We start from the raw sequence: 14,681 nt of genomic DNA, 5'->3' as shown, positions 1-14,681 counted from the left end.
AACATCCTTTTTTCACAGTACATAAAAATGCACTTCCAACAGAAGCAGGAAGCCTTGGGCTACCCTGCCTGGTGTACCAACCAAGAAAAACAAGAGAGATACGTGGCCAATTTCTTTCAAAAAGATGATGTGACCTTATGCCCACGGCATATAAAACCCAACCTCACAAAGCACCAAATAGCAAAATTGTTTCTAAATTCTTTGTGGGGTAACTTTGGTCAGAGAACCAACTTCCCAACATCAGCATCATGTGAGACCCTGAAGAACTCTACCTCTTTTCTCCCACCTATGAAATTTCATCTTGTGACTTCATTGATGATGAGCAGTTTTCTCTGATTAAAAACCCAAAATCCGTGATAAAAATTAAAGGCTCCCCACAGCCTCCTCCAGCACTGCTGGTGCCCCATACTCCCCCCACAGCCTCAACAACTCTCCTGATGCCCCTCGCAACAGACCCAATGATACACAGGCGCAGAGGCACACACAGACACCCACCCCAGCAGGTAAGTGTGTGTGGGGGGAAGGGGCGGGTGAAAGGGAAGGTGCTGGGGGAGTAGATTAAGAAGGGGGGAGTCTGCCCCTGTGCCCACTCCCAGGAGCAAGGCCAGGGGGTGAGGGCAGAGGTGCCATGCTGTGGGCCACACACATGCTAGCTGACCTGATGGGGGGGTTTGCACACGGAGGCTGCCACTGCAACTCTGCCACTGCACCCTGTGCTACCGTCCCATGGCCACCCGCATGGCTTTGTGGGCAAATGGTACAGGGCGCGGTAGCGGCAGTACGGTGGCAACCACTGTGTGTGGGCCACGTATGTGCTGCCCAGCCAGAGGGTGGAAAGCGGGGCTTGCATAGAGTTGCTGCCACTGTACCACTGTTCACACCCTGCGACTGGCTGCACGGTTCCACGGCGGTGCGGGGTGTTGGCAGCTGCATGCTGGCTGGGGGCAGGCTTTGCAGGCAAGTGCTCTCACTGGAGCATGCCCTTCACCCCTGGATCCTAAAGATAAGTGGGGCTTGGGGGCTGTGAGGCAGGGCTGGGGAAGGTGGCTGAGGGAGTGGGGGGTGATGCCAGCCCCAGGTGGCACACTGCAGCCAGGTGCAAGGCTGGGGGCTGAGGGCAGGGGTGCCCCTCCACAGGGGGCTTTATGGGTAAGTGATGTGGGGTGCACATGCTACCCAGCCGGCTGCCCAGGGGAGGGGGAGGCTGGCATGCAGCTGGCTACACAGCTCTGTGGCTGGCTCTGCAGCAGTGGTGAGGGATGGTGGCTGGGGGGCAAGAGGGAACTTGCATGAGGCAGCTGCTGCTGCTACTTACCTGCGGGGCCGTGCCAGCGGAGATGGCCGCTGTGTACAAAACCTCCCTGCAGAGCTGTGGAGATGACCCAGCAGCTCTATCTTTTTGCTCTGGTCTGTCAGGTTTGCCCATCTCTGAAACTCATTGTTATTGCCATCCTGTGCAATGGTTTCACAATGTCCAGGGGTATCTTTGTAAAAGAGGCCAGCAGAAAATTGGGTGGTGAGGGTGTCATCGCTGTAGTTGAGAACCGATTCAATGAAGGGTTGGTAAGCGTAACAGTTGTTGCTCTGTCTTATGAGATGATCTCCCAGAGTGACATCCAGCTGACTGAAGACAGGCCAGTGGGTAATTCACCAGACCCACCACTGCCCCAGCATCAAGATCAGTTCCATCGCCTTTTACAATCTTGCAGCAAAGGTACAGCAGCGTGTTTTTCAAATCCATGTAATCTTCTCCATTCCCGGCCATGAAAAAGTCAAGGGAGCCGGACTCAGTAATAGCCAAGAGAGGGGGGATCTTAACATACAGACTTTTCTCAATGCTGGTCTGTGTAGGGGCTATTTGAAACTCATCTGGTTCAGATTTGGCACATTCTTCAGATCTGCAGTGAACAAAGGCCATGGCGATTAAAATATATTTCTGTTTCCTCCAGGAGAGCACCCCTTCTTTCTCCCAGACTGCTTCTTGGTTTTTCATGTATGGCTGCCCCGTTGACTTAACCTCTTCTTTTAAAGGGGTTGAGGAGGTCCTGTATATCCAGAGTGTGGTGCATCTCTCTTTGTTTTAAAGCTCTTTCTTTGAATATACACGAGGCCAAACCCCTCCTGCTTTGCCAGCTTAACTGACCTTATCCAAGACAGCTCTGGAGATGTGACCGATCACGTCTTTGGCTATGTTTTGCACTGCGTTTTTTAGCTTGGGGCTTAATAATCTCCAGACCCCTTCTCAAAAGCAGAACGGCTTTTGTAAAGAGGCTATGAAATATGCCTCCAACGCCAGCCCCATACATCACGGGCACCCCATGATATCCGAGAAGACCATACCCGGCCCAGGCTTTATAATAATTTCTGTACAAGTTAGGGTCCCCATAGTTTTTTACCCTCACCATCGTGTTTTTACTTATTTTAAAATCTCAAAGTCTTCTGGGGGCATAGGTGAAGCTTAACAATCACCTTACCAAAGCGAAATGAGACATGTTTGTTCTGATCCATCTTTATTTCAATGCTGATTGTGTTGATGTGGTGCTGACTAATGGGGACGGTAATGCACCTTGTTGTATGTGATGGTGAGAAACTTGTTTTTGCTCCCATGGACAGAGATGCAGCATAGTAAAGGAACCAAAAAGTCCCCAACAAGCTGGTGTTCCACAATGTCTGTGTAGACCTACAATAAATTGAACCCACCAGTAATATCAGCTGGGTAGGGTGGTTTTTTAACACCTTCTCGAGAGTTTGTGTAGAGTGTAAGCGTCCTGATCTAAAAGCCAGGCAGCCACCCCACTTCTGTTCAGAACCTTATTCTGCCTTTTGGTGGCTTCAAAAAGCCTGTTCACCCCGCCAAAACTGCCAGCTTCACCAGGGGAGTAATAAACTTGGTTTAACCAAGCCTCCTGTGTAGACACATGGTAACCGCTGTGCTCTACCCCACCCCATGCTCATACCCATGTGGTGCATTCAAACACTTGAGAACAAATTTAAACCATGGTAAAACAAGGTTTATGAAGCAGGTAATGAAATACAACATTAACAGAGGTCTTCAGCCTCGCCTTGAACAGTTGTTCAAAACCAGGTCATGCAAGAAACCTTTTTCTGAACAGGGGTGGGATACTTTTTATTTGAAAATAGTCCCCCAGTACACCCCTGCTCGGTGACCTCCATAGGCTCAAAGCTTTTGCCCAAAAATGTTGCATCAGTCTTTGGCCGCAAACTGCTCTCTTTTGGACATGAACAAAATCAATTCACGCAAAAGCCCTTTATTTTTGGTGGGGTGCCAATGTGCAGGTTTTGAAAGCTCTCCATGAAGGGGGTGGTGTCTACCTTTAAAAACACTGTTATTAACACAGGCCCAGACAGTTACAAGAAATCACCCCACAAAAATCATCTAAATTATTTACCTCAGCAGAGTCCCTTGAGACAGAGTTGTCCATGCTCTCCATAGGCAGGTCTGATATGGACTGCCTGACTTCTGTCACGGTCCCTGGTCTTGTTTTGGTACACTTGGCATCCAGCTCGCACTCCTGAATCTCCTCCATGCCTGCCCCTGCTTGCCTTAGCATGGTTGCAGAGAAACAGAGGGCTCCTTTGGGAAAGCAGATGGACCTGGTGGGCTTGCAGCCTAAGCCCCACCCCTCTACTTGCTCCAGTTGGTTCAGCGTCATTTTTGGGGGGGGTCTGAGGCTTCTGAAGCCCCTGCCAATTGGTCGGAGGTGGTAGGGCAGGTTGTTAGAGAGGTCACCCCTCTCCCGCTACCCCACAGGCCACGCCTGTGTCCGGGGACTATAGCAGTTTGGGGCCTGATGGGTCATAACTGTACCATGTGGTCTAGGGCAGGTCTTGAAGCATGAGGGGGTGGACTTCGGGGGGCTGCATGAGCTGTCCTGATGTCATGGACCATGTGATGGTGGTGTCACACACCATGTGAGCGGGGTGGGGGCAGGTTTGTGATGTCATGCACCATGTGACTGGGGTTGGGGGAGGGGCTTGTGAGTCGCACCACGGTGGGGGTGGGGCTTCTGGCATCACACCATACAAGGGGAAAGGGGGCGGGGTGATGGGGGCAGGATTTCTGGTCCTGCCCACCTGTCAAATTTGCACTGAAGAGAGGTGAGCCTATATCAGGGGTGGGCAATTATTTCAGGCGGAGGGCCACTTACTGAGTTTTGGCAAGCCATCGAGGGCTGCATGACAGGCAGCCAGGGGCAGATAAATATGAATTTTCTAAATTTTTTAGGGGTCCTGAAGGCCGGGTAGAATGGCCTGGCGGGCTGCATCCAGCCCATGGGCTACATTTTGCCCACCCCTGCCCTATATACTACTGCTGAAGATGTGCTCTTTGGACAGGGACTGAATCAACAAAGGGTAGAAAACAAAAAAGAGGAAGGAGAGAGCAAACTCAGGTATCCTTAGCTATTGGCAGGTGGTCCATTTAAATATACTACATTGACTCGTTCTGTGCCCACTGTTTTATTGACAGAACTGGGAGTGGGAAGAAAATGAGCATGAGGCAAAGGGGATGTGTGAAGGAAATAGGGTTTTTTCTTCAGTTTGGTTTCATCTCTGAATGAAGGGCAGGGTTTAAGGATGAGTAATGTATGTTGGGGGTGTCAGTACAGGTTTATATTAGCGAGTTTGTGCATGAGGAAGTGAATAGGAAACCCCGTAGGCGTTGCGTGAAGAGACCTGTTGTATCTTGCTGTGTTGTAAGGGTATTTTCTGTTACTTTTAAAAGCCAGAAGGAGGAGGCAACATTCAGACATGGCTCCATCTTCATTTAGGATTTTGGATTCAGTACTTTATGCTTAAGACGAAAAATAAGCAGAAACAAAAGCCCAGAGAGGGGGTTGGCAAGACACGGAAGTGACTGTATGAGAAGAATGGAAAGCCTTGTCTTGTTATACCCAGGAGGCCTTAAAAAGCTTGGAGTTCATTGACTTCAGTATTATACCTCCTTTGCAGTAATATAAGGCACCCATTGCATTAGAAATACAAAGCCCATCCTTGAAGCTGTAGTGGTCACAAAAAATGTATTAGAAATGACTGACAAGACTGTGTGGCTTTAACTGTCTTTCACTCTTAACTGTCTTAAGCTGCTTGGGCTCAGTTGCAAACAGCCCAAACCCATCCTGGTAACCAGAGAGGTCAAACATCCCCCCTGATCCAATGGGGCTAGTGTAGTTCAGACACACCAGTTTCTATAGCCAATGACATATGAGGCATCGAGTTGCCTTTGACTCCCTGCCCTGAATGACCAGGTACTCATTTCCACCTGGGTCAACAGGGGCAGCCTTTGGTATAAGTTTGGAGTAAGGTTTGAACTTCTCGCCTCCAGAGCCATGCAGAAGTTATAAGAACATACAATGAGAAATGCCATACTGGGCCAGTCCATCTAGCCCAGTATTCTGTCAACAGCTTATGGTTCATAAACTAAACAGACACATTTGTTATAACTGGCAAAAGTTCGTAAGGAGAAATAACGTCAAACTGGACACTCAAATGGGGGCAATGACACTTAATTTTGCAGGGTCATTAGGATGAAACAAAGGCCAAGGTTAATTTTGTTGGTGTTGCACTGGATATGTTTGGGTAAATAGAACTGATTGGCTAAGAGAATGGTAATGTGAAATGTTAGGTGTGTATGTATGAGAAGATGAGTAATGGATCAGCCTACATGGGTTAATCCTGTATATGGGGGTTTTGTTCGGTTTTGAGTTTTATGAAGTGCTCCTATAATCATGCGCAGCCTGTTTATGCCAGAGGTATTGTTCTAAATTTTCGGGTGAAAATGAGACTGTTGACCAGTGAGACCATTCTAGTCGCAACTTGAAAGCTTTATGAGGATATGCAATAGAAAAGACTTATTTGTATTGAGAAAGACAATACTTATACAGCCTTGGATTCAAGGGAAAAACAGGCCTGCTGGCTAGGCTTCTCTGTTCCCTTGGGGCTTACACTTTTTGTTTTTAATTTCATGTCTCAGGCCAAATTAGCCAAATCAGTTCCAAATTCTATCAGCTGAGCAGAGCAATCATTCAAGTCTGTAATGCTACCCACCAGCAAGTATCCTCCTTCCCAGACTCTTCAGCCTGGGGCTTCAGATACTCCCAAATCGATTGGCAGGCATCCTACATGCAGGCCTGAGCCCAGAGGTCTTGGGGTTCAAATGCCCCTGAATCTCACTTGCCCTTGGCCTTTGGGCTAAAGGAGCAAGCTGGGGAGGATTCCCCCATTTCCATAAAATAGGGGTATAGCAGAGATCGTCCCATTTGGAGGCTATAGTAGGCTCTCATAAGGTGTCCTGTCCGCAGTGCATTGGGCAGGTCTGCATGCACTACTACCCAACCCCGTTCAAGGTAATCTTGGTTTGGGGAACAGACCAGTTACAGCAAACTACCCTTGCTCTTAGTCCATAAGAGGCTGAGAAGTAATGGTATCTCCCCTGCCAGGTAAGTATGGTTCCTTTGTTCCTGAGCTTCAGAGAAGTCAAATTTTCCTTCAGCCTGTGCCCAGTATTTATAGATGGCTGGTTTTAATATTCTAATAAATGTTTCTGGTTTTATTTAAATTTTGTTTCAATTAAACCTGTGGGACTGGATTCAACCAGAGCTTTTGTGAGCTTGGAAGGTGTCAGTTACTTGTGATTCATATCTTTGGGAAAATAAAGGAAGGATTTCTTATCTTCTTTCCTTTTCCATTGTTTAATGCAAGCCTTAGTTTATTTGCTTACGTCAATCCCTTTTTTACTTCCTAATGTTATTATATCTCGTGAATTGCTGTTTACAGTGCATGCATAAGTCAAGCTTCAGTCAGATTGTAACAGGTTGCCACCATAGCCACAGGTGTTAGGATGCTTGTAGGCCTACAGAGGGCTGATCTAAATAAGGCTTGTACAGTAGTTAGATCTATTTATTCTTTTATTCATATGTCTTTTAATATATTTGTAGAGGGTTTTTGTCTTCATGTCAGCTGGAATCTTACCTTGCTAACTGTTGTTTGGACTTCGGCAAAAATCATGAGCAGCCTGTCCCTCAGAAGGCAGAGTAGATATGCACATTTATAGAGAGAGTGAGAGAGAGCAAGCGAGCGACTGCAAGCTTGTGTGAACCCAAGTTCACATCATCAGATGCTGTCCATGAACTCTAGCTGAGAGCTCCATAGACCTGTTGGGAAAGATGGTAAGGAAGGAGAAAAGCAGGCAACTATGCCTTGCCTTGGTTTGCATCGGAGGAAGATGGATGGAGCTGCCCCTTCAGAAACATAGAAAAGCTGCAGCATGAAACTCCAGGGTTTGCTTGGGTAATTAAAATTAAAATGTTACTTTTTGTTATTTTTAATGTTACAGAGGCTAAGAGCCCTCTGTATGGACCCATGCCTCACTGCCAGATGCTGTACAAACAGAATAAAAGAATGGTCGGTCCCTTCCTTGAAGAGCTTATAGTATAAGGCAGTGAGTCTCAAAGTTTTTAGACTCAAGGCATACCCTTTTAGATTCAAGATTGAGGGTGCCATGACACACTTGTTAATAATCACTGGTATTAGGAAGCAATCAGATCCTCATACTAAGTTCCCTGAAGTGAACAGTCTGTTCTTTTTTACTCGAGTTGGATCAAGCCAGTGTAAAAATTCAACACTTCTCTGCCCTAGAAACCTTTTGCCGTGGAGCAACCCTGCACATGGGCATAAGGATTTCTGAAATTTTAAAACTTATGAGGTATAATTTTGACAGGCTGTACTTTACGCTTTTCATAGTTTCATAGTGCTTAGGGTCGAAGGGTCCTAAACAGATCATCAGGTTCGACCCCCTGCCCTGGGCAGGAATGGGTGCCGTGGTCATATCGCTCCAGCCAAATATCTGTCTAGCCTCCTCTTGAAGACCCCCAAGGTAAGAGAGAGCACCACCTCACCTGGGAGTCCATTCCAGAGCCTGGCAGCCCTAACTGTAAAGTAATGTCTCCTGAGATCCAGCCTGAACCTTCTCTCTAACAATTTGTGGCTGTTATTCCTAGTAACCCTGAGTGGTGCCCAGGGGAACAGAGCCTCCCCCAATTCCTGCTGGTTCCCCCTGGTGAGTTTGTAAATGGCCACCAGATCCCCTCTCAGCCTTTGCTTGTGGAGGCTGAATAGGTTCAGGCCCTTTCGCCTCTCTTCATAAGGCCTGCCCTGCTGCCCCTTGACCATGAGAGTGGCCCTCCTCTGGATCCTCTCAATGCCAGCCACATCCCTCTTGAAGTGCAGTGCCCACAACTGGATGCAGTACTCCAGCTGTGGCCTGACCAGTGCTGCATAGAGGGGAAGGATCACCTCCCTGGACCTGCTCGTGATGCACCTGTAGATGCATGATAAGGTATGGTTAGCCTTACTGACTGCTTCCTTGCATTGGTGGCTCACATTCATCCTGGAGTCAACAATGACTCCAAGATCCCTTTCTGCCACCATGTTGACAAGAAGGGTGTTCCCCAGCCTATAGGTGTGTTGCTGGTTCCTTCTCCCTAGATGCAGCACCTTGCACTTGTCTGCATTGAACTCCATCTTATTCTCATCCTCCCACCTCTGTAACCTGTCTAGATCTAGCTGGATGCTGTCTCTCCCCTCCAGCGTGCCCACCTCGCACCACAGCTTAGTGTCATCAGTGAAATTGGACAGCGTGCTTTCCACACACACATCCAGATCACTGATAAAGATGTTGAACAGTGCAGGCCCCAGGACCTAACCCTGGGGGACCCCACTACCCACATCCCTGCAGGTTGAAAATCCTGTCCACCACCACTCTCTGGGTGCGACCATCTAGCCAATTTGCCACTCATCTGACTGTGTAGGCATCAATGCCACAGTCACCAAGTTTTTTTTTTTAAGAGAATGTGGTGGGAAACCATGTCAAAGGCCTTAAAGTCCAGGAAGATGACATCCACCCCAACACCCTCGTCCAGGGACTTTGTGACCTGACCATAAAAAAGAAACCAGGTTAGTTAGGCAGGACCTGCCCTCAATGAACCCATGTTGGTTGTCCCTGAGCATTACCTCCCCTGCTGGGCCCTTGCAGATGTGCTCTTTGATAATTTTCTCAAAGGTCTTCCCAAGGACCAAGGTAAGACTGACTGGCCTATAATTGCTAAGGTCCTTCTTTCTCTCCTTCTTGTAAATAGGGACCATATTGGCTTCCAATCCTCTGGTACCTGGCCAGTGCCCCACAAGTGCTCATAGACCTGTGCCAGGGGCCCTGCTATGACCACCTCCAATTCCCTCAGCACCCTCAGGTGAAGAGCATCTGGACCTACTGATTTAAATATGTCCAGCCCCTCCAAAAGTTCCCTAACTAGGTCATCCCTTGTCATGGCGCAGGGTCCTAGGAGGGGCCGTGATCTCTTCTAATGCCCCCTACTGTGGCAAGTTCAAGATAAAGCACCTTCATTCTCGCCCGCCACGTCTTTGATGTTCTGTATTTTATAATGGAGGCTGCCTTTTGTCCCCTTGGACACGGTGCTCTGGTTTATCCTGGCCCCTGTTCTGTATTGTTTGACTCGGTGCACCCCAGTCTTATGGGCTATGTGTGGCTCCAGCCACCCCTGTACCACACCCCAAGCCTCGTAGATGTATCAGATGTTGTTTGGTTGATTTCCCTTTTCGTACCCCACGGACGCTCTCCAGCTTGTCTCGCAGCCTGCGCCCCTGCTGGTGCTCTCTGGCTTGTCTCGCACTGCCCACTCTGGGGGCTATTCACATTAGGGCTCAGGCGGCCTTGGCCTTACCTGGCCCCCTTCCCATCCTCTGCTCCCCTTCTCAGGGCTGGGGTCAGTGCACCCCTGAATGTTGTGCCCTCTCTGGCACTGGGGTCCCCCCCACGCTACTGTGGAGCCCCTATGAGGCCTCCTCCAACCCCTAACAGCCTCACCCGGTCCTCCGGTTGTAACCATATTCAAGTCCTTGACAGGGTTTCTCCCTCTCTCACCTATAGCAACTGCTCGAGTATCCTGGCCTCTTCCTTCTTGTTGCTCCGGCAGAGTTCCCACCCCTACGGCTGCTGGCAGGGAACTGCCTCTCTGGCCTCAGCCTGAATTTATATATAGGTTAGGCCCTGGCCCCTTCCGGGTAGCTGACCAACAGCGGTTGCCCTGGCAACCAGCACCTGTACCTCTTTATAGGCGCGGAGCACTGAGGTGCTCTGTGACATCCCTGTTCCTAGGCATGGCAGTGTCTCCCTTGGGTCTGTCTGCAGTTCAAGTGGGGGAGATGTCCCGGTCCCTGTTCAGGAATATGGAGGCAAAGAATTAATTAAAGAGGTCAGCTTTTTCATTTGCTGCAATCACCAGATTGCCAAGCCTGTCCTGTAGGGGTCCCATGTTACCCGGTGCCGCCTTCTTACTTCCTAATTATTTGAAAAAGGACTTTTTATTATCCTTAATTCTGGTTGCCAGCCCTAGCTCCATCTTTGCCTTGGGTTTCCTAACAGCCTTCCTGCAGTCCCAAGCAATGGAGGTGTAATCCTTGGTGATAGCCCCCTCCTTCCACTGTTTGTACACCTCCTTTTTTGCCCTCAGGCATTCCTGGATGCTTTTGCTGAGCCATGGGGGCTTCTTTGCACTCCTGCCCCCCTTGATGCACATTGGGACTAACTCCCTTTGATCTTGGAGGATCATCTCTTTGAGGAACAACCACCCGTCTTGGACTCCTGTCTCATTGAAGCTCTAAGACCCCAATGCTTTTCCCACTAACCTTCTTAGCTTACAGAAGTCAGCCCTCCTGAATTCGAAGACCTCTGCCTTGCTGCTTGCTCTCACCAGCCTCCGCTGGATAGTAAATTCCAGCAGATGATAATCATTGTCACCCAGGTGGTCGAGTACCCGCAGACCCCTCACCGGGTCGTTGCCTGTGGCAAGGACCAAGTGCAGGAAGCATTTCCCCTGTGTGGGACTATGCATCTCCTGGGTTAGGTGGAGGTCCTGTATCTGGGCTAGGAGCCTACATGAGTGGTTGGACCTGGCTGACTGCTCCTCCCAGCAAATGTCCGGGTAGTTTAGGTCACCCAGGACAACCACATCCCTTGCCTTTACAGCCTCTGTGAGCCAACCTGAGAATTCCAGGTCCAGCTCGTGCCCCTGGTGAGGCGGTCTGTAGTAGACGCCCACTACCCAGTCCCTTTCCCCAAGACCCCCTTGCATTCTGACCCAAAGCGCCTCAGTTTGCCCGTCCTCCAACCCTATCCTGATCACTGAGGATGTGTATTGCTCTTTGACCTCTCCCAAGCACCACAAATTTTGGAAGAGTTTTTGCTAGCTAGCAGGAGGGAGAGTTCCTCCTGCTTATTCCCCATGCTTTGAGCATTTGTGTAGAGGCATTTGAGGCCTCCTGTAGGTGCCCATGCTGCCTCCTTGTTCCTAACTCCACCCTGGCCCCGTCACTTACCTGGGTACTACCTATGTGCGTCACCTGGGTTGACGGTGAAGTGTCCTCATGTTCCTCTGCATCCCTGTCCCTCAGTGAACCTAGTGTAAAGCTCACCGTATGAGATCAGCCAGCCTGGAAGAAAAAATGCATTTACCTTTTGGGGCGAGATGAAGCCCATCCCGCCTGAGTATGTCCTCTGTGCGGAAATGCAGGTCATGGTCCAAGAACCCGAGGCCCGCCTGCTAACACTAGCTCCAAAGCTGCCGGTTGACCTTGCTGATGTATGTCTCATAGCACTGTCCATTTCTGCTCACTGGAAGGGTAGAAGAAAAAAAACACCTGTGCCCCATCTCCTTAAGCTTTACCCCTAGAGCCTTGTAGTCACTCATGATGCAGTCTGGGTTGCCCCTGGCTGTGTCATTCATTCCCACATGGATGAGGATCATGGGGTAATGATCAGAGGGTTGGGATCATCTCCGTGACATCCTGAATTCACGCTCCAGGCAGGCAACAAACCTCACGTGCCATGGGGTAAGAGTGACAGATAGGCCCCTCCGTTCCTCTCAGGATGGAATTGCCGATGATGAGGACCTGGTGTCTCTTTCTCTTGGTGTTCCTGTAGCTTTGGCATCAGTTACCTTGGAGGCATCCTTTCCTGCCTTCTTCTCCATGGCTGCCAGGGCCTCCTACCTATTCCCCAGCTCTATGTCCTTCTAACAAACCCAAATAATATTGTAAGTACCAAAACCCTGATGTGGGCACTCATCCTTTGTAAAGAGGGAAGAACAGCTCAGAATCCAAAGGCTTTTATGGACAATGAGTTAGGTTGACTAGACAAAGGGGAAGAGGATATTGAGGAGTCTTTGCCCTGAAACCTAAAAGTCTGGGGGATGTTTGTGGGTTAGGGTGAACTCCTGCTCACTCCCTACAGCACTTCCTTGAGCCTCCTGCCTGTCTTGGACCTTGTCACCACTGATCCAAAATGAACTTACTTGATTATTCTTTCCCTGGGTCACAAGAAGTTCTGCCTCCTGATACAAGCAGTTAACAATTTCCCCCTTAGCTATCTTGGCATTTATCTTTCAAACCCATTCTCATGACTCATCCTTGCAGTAAGACCAGCACTGGCAGGCAAATGTTGAGCTCAGGCTCCTACTTATTTTACTGTCCTTGTCCTCCTCCTCCTCCTTCCCCATGTCTGTCCTTCACACTAATTTGTCACAACCCAGAATGTGAATCCCTGAAGCCAGGATTGTCCTTTTACCTCATGTTTTTAGAGTGGCTGGAGGTGTGATGGGAGAGGGGTCAAGTTATCTTGCTATAGCCCTAAATATGTAAGTTCTAGTTTTGCTGAAAGCTGCCTCATTTGATTCAACTGTAAATGGGTACCAGGTAATTTGGGGTGGGGAGTGATAGGAAGCCTAGTGTGATGCTAGCCACATCATCCCCTTGTGTTCCTTCACCTACAGAAAATAATGTGTGATATCCATCCAACCTCTGTTGGCTTCTTAGGTTCAGGTAGACCTTTGACCTTGTACACTGTTTGAGACTGAGGGGACCAGAATAGTCTGGGATGTGGATTTCAGGGTTCTGATCCAAGGCCTGAAAAAAGCCAGTGCCTCCAGCTACCCCACAGTGATCCCCCTGAGGCGCGCACACACTAATCTGAAAAAACACTTTGGTGAACCAAAGAGGACCTGCTGTGAAACTCAGGCTGCACAATGCTGTGTGAGTGTAATTGTGCCTGTAGTTAAGGACATGTATGTGCTCTGATTCTTACTTACAAAATGCAGCAAGTAGACCCACAGAACTAAGGGAACTCAGGGATTGAGAATTAGAAGGTAACTATTAACTGGTTGTCTTTTAAAATGAACCCAGTAATGTAACTGTAACCAAAGAATGCAGAAAACTCTGTCTACTATGGCCAACAATGATCTCTGAACCACATACATTAAGACATTGCATATTTACAAATGAATCATATGGGTTTTTATGTAATCTAGGAAAAGACCAGGGGTATTCTTATTCATCCAGTTTTTTTAACCGGTCCTGTGTGTTGCATTCCTTCAATAGAAAGGGCACATGTTTACAGAAATAAATATTGAGATCCTTGCAATATAAAATGTCCTTAAACCCAGAGTCCCCTATCCTACTACTTTCTCCAAAAACAGACCATTAATAAATTTATGTTGTAAATTCTGGTATTTACAAGTTCAACATTTGCTTTCTGCAGTTAGTTTCCGGTGGTTATTCATTCTAACAGTCACCAAAAAACCCCAAGATTATTATGAACTTTTCTGCCATTAAATTTCTTGACTCAGTTCTACAGGTTCAGACAGCGATAAATGGAGCAGGATCTGAAAAGAAATGTGAGGAAAGACAACATCTTTGTACTTGCATGATTTTGATAACTGCCAGTTCAGCCCATGTTGTTAAGTTAGAGCAGCCTCAGAATTACTTTAGCCCACACTAAAAACAAAGGTCTTGGGTGATACTTTTTATTGTACCAACTATATAGGTGGGAAAGATGTTAGATAAGCTTTTGGGCGTGAAATACTTTTCTTAATTAACCCATGTTGGCACAGATAACCTTAAAGGGATCTTAAATATTTACTCAAATTCCTACTTCTGCAATTGTGAAATCTGAAATACAGTTGTCCTGTATATACTTCTATTTCATAAAAGCTCATATTAAAGCTCCTTGAGACAAACTCAGGCATTGCATACTAGCTCATTCTAGTAACACAATCTATATATAACCTTTAATCAAAGAGAGACTCTGGAATTAGATCAGCAACTGATAAAAACTGGCATGATGCTGTGGAGATTTTTTCCTAATAATTATCCAGGCACATTGTGTTTGTCTAGCCTTCCATTTCAGTAACAAGTATGACATTTAGTACAAAAGGATGGTTAACTGAATTTGTAATCTGGAAAATGCCACGATTAAAATTAAAACGACAAGGTGGAGTGATTCTCATACCATTGTCATGAGTGAATGAAACATAGTATGAGCTTTTTGTTTGTGTTTATCAAGTCATAAAAGTTTTCAACTTCAAAAAAGCAAATTTCAACAGGCTCAGGGCAATAATAGGGAAAGCGCTGAGGGACCAAAAGTGAAAGGAGTGCCTGAAGAGTAGTCATTCCTCAAGGACATGATCCTTGAAGCACAAAAGAAGTCCATTCCCATGCAGAGGAAAGGTAGCAGAAGGGCTGTTAAGCCCTCTTGGCTTAATAGGGATATCATGGTCCTCTTGAAAAAGAAGAAAGAGGCATACAGACAATGG

This window comes from Crocodylus porosus, unplaced genomic scaffold (assembly GCF_001723895.1).
Source record: "Crocodylus porosus isolate Cpor-Errol unplaced genomic scaffold, CroPor_comp1, whole genome shotgun sequence".
NCBI classification, from domain to species: domain Eukaryota; kingdom Metazoa; phylum Chordata; order Crocodylia; family Crocodylidae; genus Crocodylus; species Crocodylus porosus.
The sequence above is the reverse complement of the archived record's forward strand: the minus strand, read 5'-3'. Positions refer to the sequence as shown.